Consider the following 20279-nt stretch of genomic DNA (forward strand, 5'->3'; position numbering starts at 1 on the left):
CTGGGATTGAAAATATCCCCTTCTTCCCCCATGGAATGTGGACTTTAGAGCAGAAGGCAGCATCCATCAGTGTCAATGAGCAGAAAGAAGGATGCGACAGGAGGTAGCTTGTTAGCATGAATAGAGCCCTGTAGCAAACAGTCATTTCCCAGCCACTAGCCTGAGCACTGTCTTTACTAACTGTGGGTGAGTGACTGGTTTACCCTTTCTGGATTTCTGTTTCCTCATCTGTAAAATGGCTCGAATAACATGTTGCCTGGTTGCTAGCAGCTGTCCTGCTATGTATTACCAAAAAGAGTTAATAATCATGAATGTACATAAGAAGGGAAAAAAAAGAACAACAAACCTTACTCTTCTGGATTGTTTTAAGGATGTAATGGGATATAAGTGTTTGGGGAATATTGATTTAGCCTGGGACCCTTTCTTTGATGGCATTTACCTTGATATATGGAAGGTGCAGGCTTGCAGTTCCCTGAGAAGTACCTGGAAGTATGGAGGAAAGTAGGACTGGGGTGACACTCTCTCCTGAGAGAAGAGAGAAGTCTATGAGAAGCTGAGATGGACATAGGGACCCGTGCTGGATGGAGGATAGATTTGGGAAAGTCCAGAGGAGGCTTGAAAAGAACCAACTGACATGAGGAACAAAAGACATTTTGAACATTTTGCCTCATTTCAGGAACAGTGTATCATGATTTGTGATCAACAGAGCAGGGACTCATTGACTCATGTATCAGAAAACCATGACAGCCATTTCTTTAAGGCCAAATATGAGAGTGATCTGTACACTTCTCTCAGTATATCCTCAATTCATACAAGATAATTTGTTTTCATGCCCACTTAGGCCTCTATGTTTCTAATTGGTGAAGTGAGAATCTGACCAGACATTTCTTTTTTTGTTCCCAGAAAATCGTGAAGATAAGATGCATGAAGAAATACAGGGACTACGTGTTCCCAGGTAATAATAATCAGGGGCTGGTATTATAGAGGTAAATTATAGAGAAGGCACCTAAAAAAAAAAAAAAAAAAAAGACAAATCTTTGAGGCCAAAGATTCCAGTTTCAAGGAGGAACAACTCTACTGATTGCACTATTTTCCTTAACTCATCCATGATGAACTTGGCCTGATGCTTTGCTATTTGTGGTACATATAGGAACAGAATGGCCTAAGGTGAACTAACTAGTCCGAGGGATTACTTGCACTCTATGAAACTACTTGTTCTCTCCTGTGGGATTAAAAATCATGGTGTGGTGAAGTTCTCTCTTTATGGTTGCCCATAGATTATGGCATGTATTTCATAGAAGGAAAATTAACTAGACAAAAAATTCTCATTATGTGACAATATAGAGAGGTCTAGAAGACAAAAGATAGCTAGGAGTATACAGTGTCAAAAGGTGTGTGCATAAAAAAATGTACAGGTCAGGAAACATGGACAAAAATTCTGCCTGTAGGGCTGTTGGGGATACACTCACAGAATCTCTGTGAAAGTCCTTATAACATTTCACTTGTTCCTTTACTTTTAAGTTTTCTCTCTTCTACCTCAGGGAATATGATTTCCTAACTGAAGATTTTAAAAAGCAGAAATTACAGGAAGGGAGGCAGGCATCTTCTCTGCTCAGTGAGCCTATCAAGGACCTGCTCACTCACAATCACAACTACCAGTACCAGAGCTTCCTGGAGCAACGGGCTGAGGGTGTATGAAGGCAGAGCGCCTTGCCCGTAACCTCAGCACAGGTAGGTTGTCCCCAGGCCCTGCTTGCCTGGATCTGCTCCAAGTTCCCAGACCTGCAGGAAACGCCATACCTTAGCACCTCCTCAGCAGACATTTGTCCCTAATATACATATTTATTTGTAAATCCTGTATTTAACTTCACATTTGTGGCCACCAAAGGATCAGGCCTGCCTGGGAGAGAGCAAATAAGAAACACACTGGTCACAGATTAAAAGTGTCTCCTTCCCTGATGAAACTTGGACTTGAGGGTGAAAGGCAGCATCCACCCAGTGTCAATAGACAGAAAAAAGGACGTGAGAGCTGGGTGCTTGTCACAGTGAACAGCTAGTATCAAAGCCCCTGCCTCTAGCTGAGAACTGCTCTTATTAACTGTGGGTGATTGGTTTTTCCATCCTGGATTCATGTTTCCTCATCTGTAAAATGGGCTCAGTTAATGTGCTGCATGGTTTCTGTAGCAGTCCAATGAGGTAATACTCGTGAATTCACTTCAGAAAGGAAGACATCCTCACTTTAGGAGTGGGTTTAAATAGTGAAGAGAGTAGAGCTGGTGATCGATCATGGTTTATAAAGGACACATTAATAGAAAGAATTTCCCCTGATTAGACAGTAGGTGCCAACCTGCAGGTCCCTGTGAAGTCCTTGGATGCACTGAGGGAAGTAGGACAAAGTTCTTAGACATCTCCTTCAAGAATGAGTAGGTGCTGAATGCTCTGATGGACTTGCTTTGGTGGTCAGCAGACCAGGACAGTGGTACACAACTCCCAGGAGGGTGAGGGACAGAAAGACAAAGAAGCTGAAATGACAAATGTGCATTACCAAGCCCCTGTTGCAGCCAGGAAGGGCTCCCCTCCACCACCCCCAGGATTTAAAGCTGGGGTAAAATGCCTGGCTCACTGCCATTGACTGAGAGGGAAATAGACACCATTCTCCCTGTCAGGTGTTTCAAGTGAAAAGGTAGGGGGGGTTGGATGCTTTTCTTCAGTGACTTCAGCCAGCACAGCCTGCTTTGATCACCACTCTGGAGATTCAGCACAGGACCACAGGAAAGCTGAAAGTGAAACACCTCAGTGGAATGGTGCACTACCGATCGCCATCTCCTGGCAGGTCTGGAAATTGCATGAACAAAAACTGTTCATGCTCTCTGTATACACCTGGGAAAAATCTGTGCCCCACTACTGAGTCCTTGTCCTGATTTTGAAAACTTAAGCAGGACAATTTTGTAGACTGAGAATAAGTTGAACTAAATATCAAAGAAATGCTGTGGAAAAAAACAATAGGCAAGAGAGAGAACTTGGCCATCAGAGTAAATATACCAATATATTCAGATCCCGAGATACCAGGAAAAATTACAAAGATACTAGGAAACATGAAATGATGGCCCACCCAAAAGAACAAATCAAATATCCTAAAGAGATAAAGGATTTAAGGCAATTAATCACTGATAATCATACAAATGTCCTAAATCACTTCAACAAATTTATAGAAAATTTGGCTAAAGAAATAAAGGATATTAAGATGACACTGGGTGAGCATAAAGGATAATTTAAAAGCCTGCAAAAAAAGTAACAGACCTTATGGAAATGAAAGACAGGATGGATGAGATTAAAACTATATTAGAGGGGAAGCGGACTTGGCCTAATGGATAGGGCATCTGCCTACCACATGGGAGGTCCATAGTTCAAACCCCAGGCCTCCTTGACCCATGTGCAGCTGGCCCATGTGCAGTGCTGATGCACGCAAGGAGTGCCCTGCCAAACAGGGGTGTCCCCCGCATAGGGGAGCCCCATGTACAAGGAGTGCACCCCGTAAGGAGAGCCTCCCAGTGCAAAACAGAAGTGCAGCCTGCCCAAGAATGGAGCCGCACACAAGGAGAGCTGACAAAAGATGATGCAACAAAAAGAAACACAGATTCTCGGTGCTGCTGCTAAGGATAGAAATGGTCACAGAAGAACACACAGGGAATGGACACAGAGAGCAGACAACTGGGGGAGAGAGAAATTTTTTTTTTTAATTTTAAATTAAAAAAAGAGTGGATTTAAAAATTATATATATTAGAGGCACATGGGAATAGATTTGAATTTTTTGAAGACAGAATTAGTGACTTCAAAGGCAGAATATCTGAATTAAAAAAGACAGGAGAATAGAAAGAGAATAGAATGGGAAAAAAATGGAACAGAGTCTCAGGAAATTGAACGAGAATGTAAAACGCACATTCCAATTATTGGTGTCCTAGAGGAAGAGAATGGAGGGAAGCAGACTTGACTCAATGGATAGGGTGTCCGCCTACCACATGGGAGGTCTGCGGTTCAAACCCCTGGCCTCCTTGTCCCATGTGGAGCTGGCCCATGTGCAGTGCTGATGTGCACAAGGAGAGCCCTGTCACTCAGGGCTGTTCCCCGCGAAGGGGAGCCCCACATGCAAGGAGTGCACCCCGTAAGGGGAGCCACCCAGTGGGAAAGAAAGTGCAGCCTGCCCAAGAATGGTGCTGCACACACGGAGAGCTGACATAACAAGATGACACAACAAAAAGAAACACAGATACCCAGTGCCACTGATAAGGATAGAAGCAGTCACAGAAGAACACACAGCGAATGGACACAGAGAGCAGACAACTGGGGGGTGGAAGGGGAGAGAAGTAAATAAAAAAAAAAAAAAATCTTTTAAAAAAAAGAAGAGAATGGCAAGGGGAAGAAAGAATATTTTAAGGAAACAATGACTGAAAACTTCCCAACCCTTATGAAGTGCATAAATATTAATAATCAAGAAGGACAACACACCCCAAACAGAATAAATCTAAACAGACCTACCCCAAGACACCTACTCTTTGGAATGACAAATATCAGACATCAAGAAAGGCTTCTGAAATCTGCAAGAGAAAAACAAAACAGGTACAAGGGAATGCTGAAAAGATTTAGTGCAGACCTCTTATCAGAAACCATGGAGGAGAGAAGAAGTGGTTTGATGTGTTTAAGGTAATGAAAGAGAAAAATTGCCAGCCAAGAATTCTGTATCCTGCAAAGTTCTCCTTCAAAAATGAGGGTGAGTTCAGAGTCTTCACAGACAAACAAAAACTCGTAGAGTATGTTATCAACAGATACTAAAGAGGGTGCTGCAGCCTGGAAGGAAAAAACAAGGGCGAGGGGTTTGGAGAAGAGTTTAGAAATGAAAATTATTAGGGCGGGTAAACTAAAGGCTAAGAAGGCAGACAATAGAGTGGTATGACAACAGAGAACCAAAGGGCAAAATGGAGTAAGTAATGCCTTTCCAGGAACAGTAACACTGAATGTGAATGGACTGAAATCCCCAATCAAAAGATACAGACTGATAGAATGGATAAAAAATAGGAGCCATCTCTACGCTGTCTACCAGAGATCCTCCTCAGATGCAAGGACACAACAAGTTTAAAGGGAAACGTTGGAAAAAGTGATTCCATGCAAATAATAACCAAATAAGAGCTGAGTAGACCAGATAAATGTAAAATAACAATATGATAGTGTATGAACAATAATTTCTCAGTGCAACTAGCAAATTATTCCTGTGATCAGTATTCTCTAACTTTCTTCAAACAAAATAAACTCTTGCTTTTAATTGAGGAGGACTGGAGAAGAGATATATTTTTGGACACCTCATTTTAATTTAACCCTTTCTTATGCATACCCATTAATTCAAACAATCCATCTGGATCACTAATGATTTAGCCCAACTACTGTTGAAAAAGATTTTGAGTTTTTCTGCCTCATAAAATTATGAGGTGGCATATTTTTTTCTGCTTTAATTCAATCCAATAAGATGTGAAGAATTCCCAGATAGGAATTTGATTATGCAGGAAGAATTATGGCCTAAAGGAAATTAAATAACTAAACCAATGATTTATTTCACTCTTAGAGATTATTATGTCCAGTAGTTAGAGCTGTAATATAAAAATTAGAATTACGTTATAATTAAATTTTATATTAAGATTTTTATTTGTATTTATAAGTGTTTGTTGCTATATTATCTATCTTTTATAATTGATTACATTAAATACCACTGGCCTTACACTCTCTTTTAAAATTTATAATTTCTTGCAATCTATATTTCTATTTATTTTAGAATTTTACAACAAAGCTTTTTCTAACCGCTAAAAAAAGAGCCATTGATTATACCCTTTGGATAGATCATATGATATGTGAATAGATCTCAATTAAACTGCTTAAGAAACAAATATAAAATTATGCAAGATTAGTCAGAAATAGCAACTATGTATAGCCAGGAAAATAGAGAGATTGAGAGGGGAGGATTTTCCCTGTTTGTTTGCCTATTTTTAGTTTATTATTGTTATCACTGAAATAATGAAAGTGTTTTAATAATGAAGTGATGAATGCTAAACTATGTGATTATATGAAATACCACTGATTGTACATTTTGGATACATTGTATGCTTTAACAAATCAATTTTATTGATTTAAAAAATTGGGTGTGTTGGGGAAAAATATACCTAATGTATAATATGGATATAGTTACTAGGAATGGTTTGACCATACTCTTGCATAGTTTGTAACAAATGTATCACAACGCAAGGTGATGGTGGAGGAGTGATGGGTGGGGCTCCCGTATGATGTTATGGATGCTTATTTTCTAAGTCCACACTTTCACTATGCACTTATTTTGAATATTCATATATATATATATAATTTTGAATATATATATATATATATATATATATATTTAAGAATGGAGGAAGTTCTTTGTGAGAGCCAGGTTGGGATAGAGCCACTGAGATCAATGGCTCAGCCTTGTGACTGGACAAGTCAAGAAGGAAGCTGGAGAAGCATTCCATGAGATGGTGAACAAAAGACATTTTTCACATCTCACCCAATTCCACACAGAGATGTCATGATGGTGAGATTTGGGACTGCTTGCCAAAGGGATGAGAAGTTCATGCCAGGCCAATCCTTTAAAGAAGAAATATGAGACTTTCAGTACAGTCTCTCCATGGCTTCTGACCTCCGACAAGATAATTCGTGTCTCCATACCCACATAGGACATTGGGTTTGTAATGTTTGTAGTGGGAACTATACATGTTTCTCTGGACATTTCTGAATTTCTTGACAGAAAATCATGAAAATGAAGAGGATGAAGGAGAAGAAGAATCACCAGCTCCCAGGTAAAAATGGATGATCCGGGGCTGGTAATATACAGGGTAAATATGGGGAGAGTACCAGAAAGAACACACAAAGAGGTACAAGGTGGCCATATATTCTAGGAGCAGAGATGAACAAAAACTGCTGGACTTCCACATTCAATAATACAACCAAGGATGACATAGGTCTTTAACAAGGCTGTCCATTTTCTTCGTGGTACTTAGAGTCCCTCTGACGCAATGTGGGCTAACCAGCCTCAGGTATTTCTTGCACTCACAGAAACCAGCTGTTCTCTCCCGTATGGTTAAGAATCAGGGTGAGCTGCATATCTCTTCTCAGCACTGTTAGCTTTGGTTTCTTGGCACTGAGCAACAGCGCCTCTGCCTTTCCTGCCTCCACGCCAGCCCCACTGTACCTTAGTCAGATGAGATTGTTCTCTTCTCTTTGAAGGGATGGCTCCTCGCCTTCTGTGACTGCTCTCTTCAGTTTCCAGCAAGGACCAGCTGGATCACTGTGCTGTCCTACCCCTCCTGCATTAATCTTCTGCCCTCCCAGCCCCATCAGGCTCAGGAGGGAGCTGCAGAGGGACAAAATGAAGGAAGTCTTGAAGGACCCAAAGGATGAATGTTATTTGAGTTCTTCCAGTCATCCTGGCCTGTCCGATTCCCACCAGCCTTCCTGCAGCTCCTGGCCCTTGTTTCACGAACATGGAGCCTGCTGTGCTCTGGATGTAGCCAGGGAGTATTCTCATTATAAAGAACCTACATCTGAGGGCCTCCAAGGTATCTCCATATATTGTTTCTCAATAGCTCTGTCTAGTCTGCGAGATTTGGTCTTGGAGTTAGGTTCTGTAGACCCATCTTGGTTTGACTCAGACTCTAGGATAGAGTTTTATGGACAGATAGCAGGTGTGTCAGGTAACTTTGCTGTTGTTCCAGGCTCCAATTCTGATACTCTAGCTCCCATTGGCAAATGCGGGCTATTGATCCCCAAAATTAGACCAGAGTTTCTTTCTGCCATGGTTTCTTTCCTTTGCACAGCCTTTTTCTACCATTTGTGGGTTCCCAGTTTCAACAATGTGTTCAGTCGCAGTGCTATAACCTCATCTGATCCATCAACAACCATATACCAGATGGAGTTATAGCCTAATATTTTAGCAGAGCAGGCGATATTCCCTTCCCTCAATCTCTAGGAATCCTTCCAGTTAGCCAAGAGATCCTTGAGATCACAGCCTAAGAGGTCTGTGTAAATTAATATTCCAGTTTTCATTTCTTCTCATTTGGCCTATATTTCAAATTTTCACTCAGGAAAGCATGTGGATTGTTTGGAGACTTAATTTGTCAAATCATCTTATAGGAAATGTAAGAGACTCTTATTTCTCTCAGGATATCTGAATGTTTTATTGTGAAGCCAGGTATAAAATTTATAGAGATTCCTCCTTCAGTCAGTGATGAAAAACTGTTAAAAAGTTAGTATCGTTTCATGGTGTGACCATCCTTTTAAACTGCCATCCTCTATCCTATTGCCAACTTTTCTCTAGGTACAAAGCAGCAAAGGCTTTTCCTAGGATTACTGCAAGTAAGAAAGGAAAATTGAAATATGATTTATTTTGCACCTATTGTAAGTGATGCCCCTTACCGAGCAAAGGTTGTATAAGCTCTAACTCATTGCATCCTCAAATGGATACCAGTAAGTAGATGGTGGCATTTCTGCGTTAGTTCTGAGGCTCAGCAGAGACTTTATCTTGATCAAGGTCACCCAGCTTGAGAGTGGAGGGAACACTGGACTCACACAGCCCTGTTGCTGGCATTCTGCCCTCACCCATCCTCTCATACAGAGAAAACCTGTGGAAACAGCATGAGTACAGCCTACAGTACAACACATTATTTTATTAGGGGCTTTTCCCTAATATAAGAAAAAAAAAACCAGTGTGATAGAATATGTAAGAAATTTGATGAAAATATTTCCCTTTTCTCCTACAAGCGTAGTATCTCTTCAATACAGAATTTGAATAAGTTTCAGCAAAGGAGAACAAAGGATTAAAAGTGACAAAATGAAATTAAGTAGTGATAAATTAAGAACAAGCTTAGATCTTGATTCTAAATATCCAGATCACAATATCAAAATGAAAGACCACAGTGGGATGGCAACCAGTTTCAAATATTTGAAGGACTTAAAAGAGGTAGGGACACAGATTTGTTTGGTGACACTCCTAGGCTGAATGAAGAATGCAGGAAGAGTATGAGGCATCAGGTGGCAGCCATACGTACAGGTCCGTTACTGACCACCGGAGTTGTCTAATGGTTCAAAGGCTGCTCGTGGGAAGGGTGAGCTCCCTCACTAGACATTTGAGCAGAAACTGCAGGATGTGTCTCAGGTGTCTAGGAAAACATTCTTCACTAGTGTCCCTCTCAGAGCTTCCAATTTTAGGGTCACCTGTTCCTTGGTTAGCAAATCCTTCACCAAACAGGTTTGTTCCCTTAATATGTTATAGTATTCAGCTCAGTGTGAATTATCATAAAAGCTTACCAAGGATATTAAATTGCAGAGGAATAAAAATTAATAAACAGTGCCTTGAGGAAATACGGAGGGTACAGCAGGCCAAGAGAAGAGCTTATGTACAAAAGAAGGGAAGCTGGAAGGCACACAGTGATTATAGGGGAGGATTTGTATACAAGCATCATGGGAAGTGACTTGGATTAAGACAAGTGGGGGTAGAATTAGGAGGAACTATAAAGGAAGCATGGAGAGTTCAGGGTTTGTGTGGCAGGCAGTGGAGGTGAGCTTTCAGAAGTAGCACAGCAACATAAGAATAGGGCCTTAGGGTAATGAGACTGGAGAGGCATTTGCTAGTGCGGACAGCATAGGTTCTGAGAATGCAAAAGAAGATTACGTGAACCCAGGCATGAATGATGAGAATCTGATAGAATATAAGGTGCTACCAGGAAGATGAAATCATTACAAACAATTCTAAGTAAACATTCAAGAAATGAATGGGGGACGTGGAGGGGAGGAGAGAAGCACCCTATTACATCAATGGGGTACACTCCCATGGGACCAGGCTCCCTCTGAACCTGACCTGATGTGATGTGAGACTATGTGTCCATTTGCTGAGACTGTGCTTCCATTTCTCTGTAGAAGAATAAACAATTTGATTAGGGGTTATGGCTGCAGACCTCACTGGATGTGTGTGTAATATAAGAACTGTGCCTTGTGTTAACCTGTAATGAACCACAGATTCTGCTTCCAAAACAAATATGGCCCCCAAGGACCCAATAAGGAAGTGATCCATATGGCTATTTTACAGGGCTGGTCACCACCAAGTAGCAAAGAATGTATGTGGGGGAGTAGTTGGAGGGGTGGTCACAAGTTCCCAAAAGAGGAAGTTCCAAACATTCCAGAACTGTGAGAAATTCACATGAAGGTCTAGTAATGCCCAACTCAATGTTCAAGGATTCAAAAAGCCTGGAGGGGGAAGCGGCTGTGGCTCAATCAGGTGGGCTCCCGTCTACCATATGGGGCCCTGGGTTCACATCCCGGGGCCTCCTTGCGAAGGCAGGAGTGCCTGCTTGCCGTGGAGTGCCGCCCGGCCTGCAAGCACCACAGAGAGCCAGCTCAGCAAGATGATGCGACAGAAAGGGAGACAAGCAAAAACACAGAAGAGCACACAGCAAATGGACACAGAGAGCAGACAGCAAGCAAAGCCACAAGGCAGAGGGGAAATAAAATAAATACAGACACAGGAGAACACACAGCAAATGGACACAGAGAGCAGACAGCAAGGAAAAGGCCACAGGGGGAATAAAAAAAAAATAAGCCTGGATGGTGGAACAGGAGTAGCTCAGTGGTTGAGTGCCTACGTCACATGGATGAGCTCCTGGGTTCAATCCCCCATAGCTGCATTATAAACAAAAAAAAAAAAAGCCTGGATGTCCAACATCTTTTTCCCCTTTTCTTTTATTCCTGTAGGTAGAAATCCACAGTTGCTTCCCTTAAATCCTTTGCAGCCTGTCTCAAACATTCTCTCTAGGAGCCTAGGTTTCAAAATAACAGAAAAATAGGTATGTCTTCACCTGCAAACAAAAGGCCCTCTAGATTCAATTAGGAGATTTTCCACACAGCTGTATTCAGCCTGGGCTCCATTCATTTCAGTATGTCTAGGTACCACATGAAAGGTGACACCTTCTGTACACAGTGGTGCCTGCAGGTGTTGCCTGCATCACGGCGTCAGGGTGCTGAATAAGGAAGGAATAAGAAGGGTGTTTAGAGAGTGGTAAAGAGCTTAGATTGATCATCCTGAACTCATCTTCTGCTCTCAGCTCTCACATGCTTTGCCTGTCACCCAGGAACCCTGACTGGACACATGAGCCACCCCATGTCATACATGCAAGTCTTGCAACTGCAGCTGATGCCAAGCCCTCTGGTGTACAATTGCCTCCAATTGCAGCTGCAGCACCAGTGGGATAGTGGGATACAGACCTAGGTTTGGCCTTTCTCCACCATCCGGAGCTTCATAGCCAACACTGATTCTGGAAACCAGAGGTCATCTTTGCAAGGTAGGAAAGAAGAGAAGAATAGGAAGCTCCAGTCAGCCTGTACTTCAGGACAGTGGTCTGGGTGGAAGAGTGGGACCTCTCCCTTGCTCTCTTAAGCTGTGGTTGAAACCCACAGTTCCCTAAAACTGGGAGGTCAGTAAGTTGACGGGACTGAGGATCACAAATGGGCTGGCCATGTACTAGTTTTTCACTTGTCCAAGTTATTTATGTTTTTAGGTGCCTCCATCTCAATTCCTTCATCTGTGAGACCTGTAAAATAATAGGTACCCCCTATATTTTTTAGGATCATTAAGCAAGATATACTCAGAATACCTAATTCAATCAGAATTACTTAAAAATGCTATGCATATGCATATGTAGTATCTAACCATTGTATTTTTCTGGTCCGTTAACATTTACAATGTGATTGCACATGCATTATCACATCTGAAGTAATGCAGTTTTTAGGTCTGGACCACCCTTCCCTGCTTCTCAGAAGGCCACATTTGTCTGTTCTATTCTTCTTCTCTGAGCATCCCTCCTCAAGTCATTCTCCCCAGTTAGGTACATTGTGTAAAGGTGTAAATCCAGGCCCCACATCCTGTCTTCTGATTCATAAAGCTTTTTTTGTGTCTGTTCACTGTTTACTCCCACTCCTTTATTTTAAAATAGTTTCATAAAATAAAGTTTGCAAAGCAGCTTTCTTTATGGTAGTCCATTTAATTAGTCATCTCCACTTACCTTCATTGGCAATGCCTTTGTTCATTCACAGCAGGATCTACTTTTTCTCAAATTTTTGTGACACTCAGCATTCTGCCATCACATTTGTTTTATCTGGGCTTTGTCAATCACTAGGTGCTCAGCTGTACAAGGACCCCTTCTTCTCTGAAATGAGGAAAAGACTCACATCAATGTACAAATAAGATCATGACAAGCACTGGTCCTGCCCCATGGAACGTGCTCATGGAAAGTTCTCAGGATCTGTTAGGGGAACGCATTGCCCCTCATTAGCGCTACTTAACTTGAAGGGTTTGGAGATGTCTTTTCTTCCTTTTAGCCCCTCCTTTCTTTCTTGGACATTGAGTTCCCTTCTCGGGAACCTTGACTTTGCTCAGGATGCAGCCGTTTGCCAACAACTGGGCCTGGCACCTACTAAGTACCCAATAAGTGCTCTGAATGAAGGGATTCTGTCCCAGGATCCTGGGTGAGGGGTAAGCCAAAAATTTAACTGTATACTCTAAGTGTTTAGCACTAAACTTACCCCAGAGTGGAAGGATGTTAAAGGTTTTCAAAAGTGGGAATTCTTTTGCCTTTCCTTATAAATTTTTGAATGAGTTTGTCACTATCCACAAATGACTTGCTGGGATTTTGATTGAGATTGCATTGAATCTATAGATCAAATTGGGAAGAACTGACATCTTAATAATATTAAATCCTCTTAGCCATGAACACAGAACATCTCCCATTTATTTAGGTATTTTAAAAATTTTTCATTAGAGTTTTCTGGTATTCCATCTGTAGATCCTGTACATATTTTGTTCGATTTATGCCTAAGTATTTACTTTTTGGTTGTGCTAATGTAAAGAGTATTGCATTTTTTACTTCAAATTTCAGTTGCCCATTGCTGGTATTAGGAGAGCAACTGATGTTTCAATATTATCCTTATAGCCTATGACCTTGGCACAATTACTGATTAAATCCAGGAATTTTTTTTCTTCTTGTCCATTCTTTTGCATTTTTCTATATAATCATATCATTCTCAAAGAGTTTTTATTTCTTCCTCCTCATTCTGTATACCTTTATTTCCTCTTCTTGTCTTCCTGCATTAGCTGGGATTTCAAGTGCAATGTTGAATAGGTGTGGTAAGAGGGAACAGCCTTTGCCTTGTTCCTGACCTCTGAGGAAAAAGCATCTAGTTTCTCAGCATTAAGTATGATGTTAGCTATAGGATTTTTGTAGGTGTTTTTTTATCCAATTGAGAAGTTCCTGTCTATTTCTAGATTGCTGAGAATTTTTTTCATCATAAATGAATATTTGAATTTTGTCAGATGTTTTCCTTATAGCCTGTTGATACGATGAATTACATTAATTGCTTTTCTCATATTGATCTAGCTTGCATACCTGGAATACATTTTTGTGTATAATTCTTTTTATACATTGTTGTATTCCTCAGCTTTCTTCAAAAAATTTACACCCACTACTGTTTTATAACCAGGCATGTGTCCTGATCATGGAAACATCTAGCAGGCTCTGCCGAGAACTGCTCTAAGCTCCTCACCCAGTATGGGGCAGAGGCTTCACCCTGCAGGCAAGTGCGGAGGAGGGTGAACTGGGAAATCTGAAAGGGGACAGACAGAGAGACTGACAGGCTATCTAGTCACTGAGGGAAAAGCCCGGAATAAACGTTGTCTACTTACATGAAATGATAACTTAGAGCCGCCCACGCGGGTTCCGGCCGCGAGCATGGTGCGACGAGGCGCCTGCGTCAGGGCCGCGGCAGTTGCTGCTCAGATCCCAGTCACAACAGAGCCGCCTGCCCCTGACCGAGGCCAGCACTGCCTGCAGTCCCACCCTAGGACGGGCTCCCTGCACGTCCTGCGCACGGAGGACAAGTTCTTCCCCGACGCCGAGGTCAGCCGGGGCCGCGGAGCCCCGGGAGGCGGGACGCTGGCGGCGCCCTCAGGAGCGCGGAGCTGAGACTCCAGGCCTGGCCGGGAGGACTGAGAGGCCTGAGAGAGACGCTGCAGGGCGGGGCCGCGAGGCTCCCCAGGCCTGACTGGGCTTGAGGGGGTTTCCTCTGGTCGCAGCCCCCGGCCTAGGGGGGCCGACCCCCGTGTGAGGTCCTTCCGGGGACCGCGCGGGGGCGCCTGCTCCTTCCTCCTGGAATTCCGGTCGCAGAGTCAAGGGTTTTCCCAGGTTTCCATTTCCCTGGACTTCCGGGGTCTGACATTAGTCCTTCTGGACCGGCCTGTCCTTACATGGGTGACCCCAGCCCCGCACAACGTCGTCCCTGAGTTACCTCCCCCCCACCCCTATTGCAGATGAGCCCACGGGGGCCCTGCGTGCCCAGGAAGTGACCGGGAAGGACGTCCCTGAGGAGGGGACAGGCTGGGAAGAGCCCACAGGCCTCCACGGCCTCAGGGTGGTGCTAGCGTGTCACGGTGAGCTCCCTGGACTCTGCGTCCAGCGCTCTGAGTGCAAATCCCGGGGACTTACCCCTTTAAGGGAAGGAAGAGACTCTTGCTGGAGCAGCCAGAGAGCCCTTCTCTAGCTCAGCGCGGGCGGGAAGGAAACGGGGCGAGCGGATCCCGCCCCTGCTGCGCCTGCGCCTCCAGGTTCAGGGGAGAAGTTCCCACAGGGAGACCAGACCCAGCTCACCCCGAGCTCCCGGGAGAGGAGCTGCTGCGGGTCTCAGCCCCTCCCGCTCCCGCGGCGTTTCCCCCTCCCCCTTGTCCCCAGGCCTTCCCCTTCCCAGGGGGTTTCTAGTCTGCAGGAAACCGCGGGCCCTTAGGGGTGGCCGAGCCTGGGGCGCCCCGTCCTGGGAGCCCTGCTGGGTGCAGCTCTGCCCCTCGGCAAGGAGCCCAGCGAGGTTTCATGGGATCCTGAGCTATGGGGCCACTAGGGCCCCAGCAGTGCTGACCTTGCACCTGCGTCTGGGGAATCGCCTCAGCGATTTGTCCTAAACTCAGCCCTAAAGAGGAATCAGCGTAGGGGATGAGCCTCTACAGAGACCAGACAGCCGGACCCCCAGGCGTGCGACCCGCGGGTTCCTTCACGGGGAAGGGGAGACGGGCCTGAGCAGCCCCGAGGGCGAGTCCGCAACCGTGGGGCTCCCTGTCAGTCCTGCCAGGACTCTGCTCCCAGGAGAAGATGTGTTTAGGAGGGAAGGTCATGGCCAGAAGAAAGGTTTCCCTTTTGCTGAAAGGAACATTTAGATGATTTAGAGGGACCTTCTCATGCAGTTAAAAATGTTTTCTGACAGGTGCTAAAGAGAACATCCTTCTTTGGTTTTTAGGTTTTGGGACTTTTAGTGGTTACAAACCATTGTCGAATCAACTGTTTTTTCCTGGGCTTACTTTGCAGGACCTGAAAAAAAGAAAGTTAAGGGCCCAGAGAGGTAGCTGAAGACAGAAAGAGGAGGAATGCGAAAGCAGAGAGAAGGGAGAGAATGGAGGTAGGAAAGAAAAGGAGAGGGTAGGGGCCAAGGGAGGTCTGGCGTTTAATTTCCGTAGCTAGGTTTTGGACACTGCGCTCTGTATCCTGACATTGCTAATTTCAATCTCTCTCTGTCTCTCTTGCCAAGGGCATATCAAGTTTAATGTAATTACTTAGTGATATAAACGGGTGCATCCTATACTTTTTGATATGTTGCTTTTCAATTATTCCTCACTTCAGTTCAAAATATATTTTGTATGTTTTCATTCAACTTCTTTGACCCATATGGTGTGTTTTGTTGCTTTTGTTTTTGTTTTTTAAACTATATGGTTTCAAAATATTTGCAGATTTCATTGTTGATTTCTAATTTAATTCTGCTGTAGTCAAAGAATATACTCCGAATGCAATTCTGTTTTATTTTTATTTTTAAAGAAAATTTAGATTACATAAATGTTACAAAAAAATATAGTGGATTCCCATGTGCTTCACTCCCTCCCCCTCCCACACCTTCCCCCACATGAGCAACATGCTGTATTGTGATGAACATTTGTTACAATTGATAAAGCATTGCTATGAACTGTGGATTATAGTTTACACTCTGTCCCAAGAAATTGTGTAAGGTATGACAATATATAATGACCCATATCCGTCATTGCAATGTCATGCAGGACAATTCCAATGTCCCAAAAATGCCCTCATTTTACACCTATTTTTCCCTCTCCCTCCCCTCAGAACCTCCATCTTTTCACTCTCACAAATAACGAAACCATGAACATGGTTGCACACGTCTTCTTTGGACATATTTTTCCATTTCTCTTGATTTCCAGGAGTGGAGTCACTAGTTCATGTAGAAAGGTTATGTTTAACTTTATAAGAAACTGTCAAGCTAATTGCCAAAATGGATGCACCATTTGACATTCCCACCAGTATTAGAGGAGTGCTCCAGTTTTCCACATCCTCAGCAACTCTCAGTATTTATCTCTCCTTTTGCACACAGCTAAAGGAATGGTTGAAAAGTGGCACCTCACTGTGGTTTTACTCTGTAATTCCTGAGCACCTTTTCATATGATTCTAATCATTTATATGTATTCTCTAGTAACTGTCCATTCAAGCTTTTTCCTGGATTTGTAAATGGGGGTGCTTTTATTGTTGAATTGAAAGAGTTCTTTATACAGTGTGAATGCAAGACCACTATCTGAAATAAACTTTGCAAATATTATCTCCCAATCTGTAGATTGTGTTTTTATTTTCTTAGTGGTGTCTTTTGAAGCTCAAATGGTTGAATTTTAATGAAGTACAATATATTGGTTTTTTTATGGCTCATGCTTTGAGTGTGGTATCTTACAACTCTTGCCTAATCCAGAGTCCCAGACATTTTATCCTATCTATTCTCCTTCCAGTTTTAAACTTTTACCTCTTATATCTAGGTCTCTGAGCCATTTTGAACTACTTGCTGGCTGTGGTGTGGTTTCAAGCCAAGTCCTTCAGGGGAGGCTAATCCTGCAGGAGGAGGTGGAGGGTAAGTATGTCTAAGAGCCGTTCTGCTCCAGGCTGGGGAAAGGAGGTTTCCTATTTCTGCCCCAGCTAGTGATTGTTGGGGAGTGGATTAAATGGGGATGGGTGGTCACACCATCCCAGGTTATTCTGCATGATGTAAAGCAAAGTGAGTCCCATAGCCTAAACTCAGAATCCTCAGAAGCAAAATCAGACCCCAATAGGGAATGATGGCTAGAGGGTAAAAGGACCCCAGTTGATCTACTTGAGCTCATAGAGGGTCTCTTTCTGGGGAGGATGGAAAGGAAAGTTTGCACACAGCAGGAAATCAGTAAACCTATGTCTGGAGGCATAGCAGATTCAGGGCATTACAGAGGTTAGTAATCATTTTGCCAACAGGAAAATAGTGGTGTTTTGTTTTTTCCTTGGCTATCATAAGGCATCTGTATCAATAACCTAGAATTACAATGGCAAAGGAAAGAGGGGTATTTGACCACAAAGGATTCTGCCAGATGAAGAGCCAGTCCAGGGAAGCAGAGATGGCCCAAGCATTTGGGGAACTACCTCCCATGTGGGACATACTGGGTTCAATTACTGGTGCCTCCTAAAGAAGATGAGCAGACAACAAGCTGACACAGCAAGCTGGCACAATAAGCAGACAAAGGAGGGAGCCAAATTAGGATGGGAAAGGGGGGAAGAAAAAAAAACAGTCTGAAATCTGAGATGCTTTTGAAGGTTGGTTGAATGTTCATAACCCAGAGACCATACATTATGGAGGTTTGTTGGGTTTCCTGTGTGTGATAAAGGTAGACAAGCACACCAGTAGTGATACTCTGAGTACACAAATAAACCAGGAGCCCTACTATTACACAGACATGCCATATTACTTATCACCCTCACTAGAGCAGTCTTACTTAAAATATGAATGGTTAATTAAAACACATGATAATCCAACAGTGAATGGGGAAAAAAGTGTAAGGCTAGATGATGAGTTTAAATTAATGTCTTCAGATTGAATTTATGTCATTTAAGGCAGGTCTCTACTGGAATGTTTTCTCTGTTTGGGAAGTGGAAAATTGTGCAAAGGAGAATGCAATTATATAATGCAATGTAACTTGGATAATTTCTTAGCTTTCCCTGTTCACACAGTATTTCTTTCATTTTGTCTGATCCCATCGTCCCTGGTCCAGGACTAAACATATTTGTACCAAAACCTTGGACATCAATTGAGAAGACACCAAATCTACACCGTGAAGTTTGACTGTGCATATTCCTCATGGGCTTTGGAATGGGTTATGATATTGTAGTGGAGAAATTCGGATAGGCGCGGTTTCGAAGGATAGGACACGAGAGTACCGAGAAGGAAGTTGGTTTATTTTGACCGGCCGGGCTCGGCGGACTCTTGTCTTAATAAAAACCGAGCTCTGAACAGCCTTTTCCAGACTCTTTTATACAGAGGATATAGGATTAGGAAGACTAACAGTGATGGTAAACAGACCTTTGGTTAGGTTCTTTAGATCTTAGTATCAGATAGGTTATTTCTTCCAGGTGAGTTACATATTCTCTACATCCAAGCTAGTTTGGATTAGCATAGCTCTACATTGTCTGGAGGCAGCCTTGAATACACATTTAGTCTCACATCTCTTTTGAACATTCAAAGACTGTAGGGCCTTTATTACTTATTTGGCCATCTTGGAGACTAGGTACTCTTGGAAATAATTTTGATTTTAATGCACAGGCTATATCAATATCACACCATGTAGCCAAATTAAGGCTAACATTTGACACACCTCCACACAGCCTCCTTTGTGCTTCTCCTTGACCTCCTCTCTAGGTTAATGGGTACATCTGAGCTGGTTTGACTATTGTGGAACAATGTGGTTCAAGCAAGTCCAAGAGGAGATGGGGGAAATGACAGCAGACAGAAGACAAGCTCCTTTAAAGTATACCATTCATGTATGTTGACAGAGAGCGTGGTGAAAAATGGAGCATGGCTGTGTTTTCAGGCCCTAAAGCATCAGTCCACTAGGCAGCTGGGGGTTCTAGGGGCAACTTATAGAATAACAGAAAGTCTATTGTAATCCTTCATTCATTCCCCAATCCTGAGTATTCTGGGTTGGTGCTGCCCACTCTGCCTCTAATTGAGAGTGGGCTTAGATCCCTTAGATCCCTTAGATGGATGGGATTATCTTGCTTGCTGTTGTAGACTCTTTCTGTTCATTGGAATGGATGTTGTCCATCAGCACTCCCTTATTAGTTGTCTGGGTGAGTCCAATGAACTGGAGAGTAGTGTTTCAACTCTGTTGAGATTTGCGGCCCAGTTGGAACATGGACAGCCCAAAGATTTAGGTCTCTTGGAGATCCATCCTTCAACTCTAGTACTTGAAATAAAGGGGCAGAAGAGCCATGCATAGGGAAATGACAACTGAGGCTGAGATCCTGCTGAGGTGTGCATATATGTAACATCTGGAATGATCTCCCAACTAACTTTGAAGTCTCTTAGCCATATACACTCATTTTTCTTTACCGTTTCCCCCTTTTGGTCAAGGTCTTTTTTCTGTTGCATGGCTAGGTGGTGCTTGGTAGTAATCCCTCAGTATCAGAGAGGCTCCTCCCATTCAGTCATGTCCCATGCCCCGGGAAGGTAATGCATTTATATGTTGAGTTTGGTTTAGAAAGAGGCCACATTTGAGCAACAAGGAAGCTCTGAGGAGATTACTCTTAGGCAACTTATAATAATTGTCTAAGTTTCAATTTCTAAAGAAAAGGTTCATAAGTACAGTCATCAGTGGTCCATGCTCCTCCATTAGTCACTGCCCTGTACTCTGGGGATTCTTGCTGTCCCATTAGAGAATGTGACAGAACTCCCCATAATGGGAATTTTAAATTCTTTGGGTTATTGTATGGATCTCCACCCAAAGGGGCAATTCCCCATGAACTCATAAACTCATTCATATTCCTTATTTCTATGCCCCAGGGGAAGCTCCTCCCAGGCATCCCCCATCTCTGACACCCCACACCAATGCCAATCCTCCCCTGCCACTGTTGTAACACTAAATTAAGTGTTACTACAAGGTCCTATTTTTACTAATAGACCAAGGAAGCTCTCTATGTCTCTGTTAAGATTCAACCATGGGTGACTCTTAAGCAAATTGGCAAGAATAATTACAGTAATTTATGTTAATTACAACTCCTGTTTCTATCAACCTCCAATAAGAGTAAGAATGTCCCTTGTTATCGTGA

General features: G+C 43.0%; 2 long non-coding RNA genes across 2 annotated transcripts; one reads left to right on the forward strand and one right to left on the reverse strand.

The window, feature by feature from the left end:
• Positions 1–5719: 5719 nt before the first annotated feature.
• On the reverse strand, positions 5720–14694 carry LOC131280847 (uncharacterized). Its single transcript, XR_009188495.2, has 3 exons — positions 13805–14694; positions 12129–12272; positions 5720–11087 (listed from the first exon to the last, which is right to left on the reverse strand). It is a non-coding gene; the product is annotated as an uncharacterized lncRNA (long non-coding RNA).
• A 589-nt stretch (positions 14695–15283) lies between these two features.
• On the forward strand, positions 15284–18465 carry LOC131280848 (uncharacterized). Its single transcript, XR_009188496.2, has 3 exons — positions 15284–15561; positions 16970–17061; positions 18227–18465. It is a non-coding gene; the product is annotated as an uncharacterized lncRNA (long non-coding RNA).
• The last annotated feature ends 1814 nt before the right edge of the window (positions 18466–20279 follow it).

This window comes from Dasypus novemcinctus, chromosome 13 (assembly GCF_030445035.2).
Source record: "Dasypus novemcinctus isolate mDasNov1 chromosome 13, mDasNov1.1.hap2, whole genome shotgun sequence".
Lineage (NCBI taxonomy): Eukaryota > Metazoa > Chordata > Mammalia > Cingulata > Dasypodidae > Dasypus > Dasypus novemcinctus.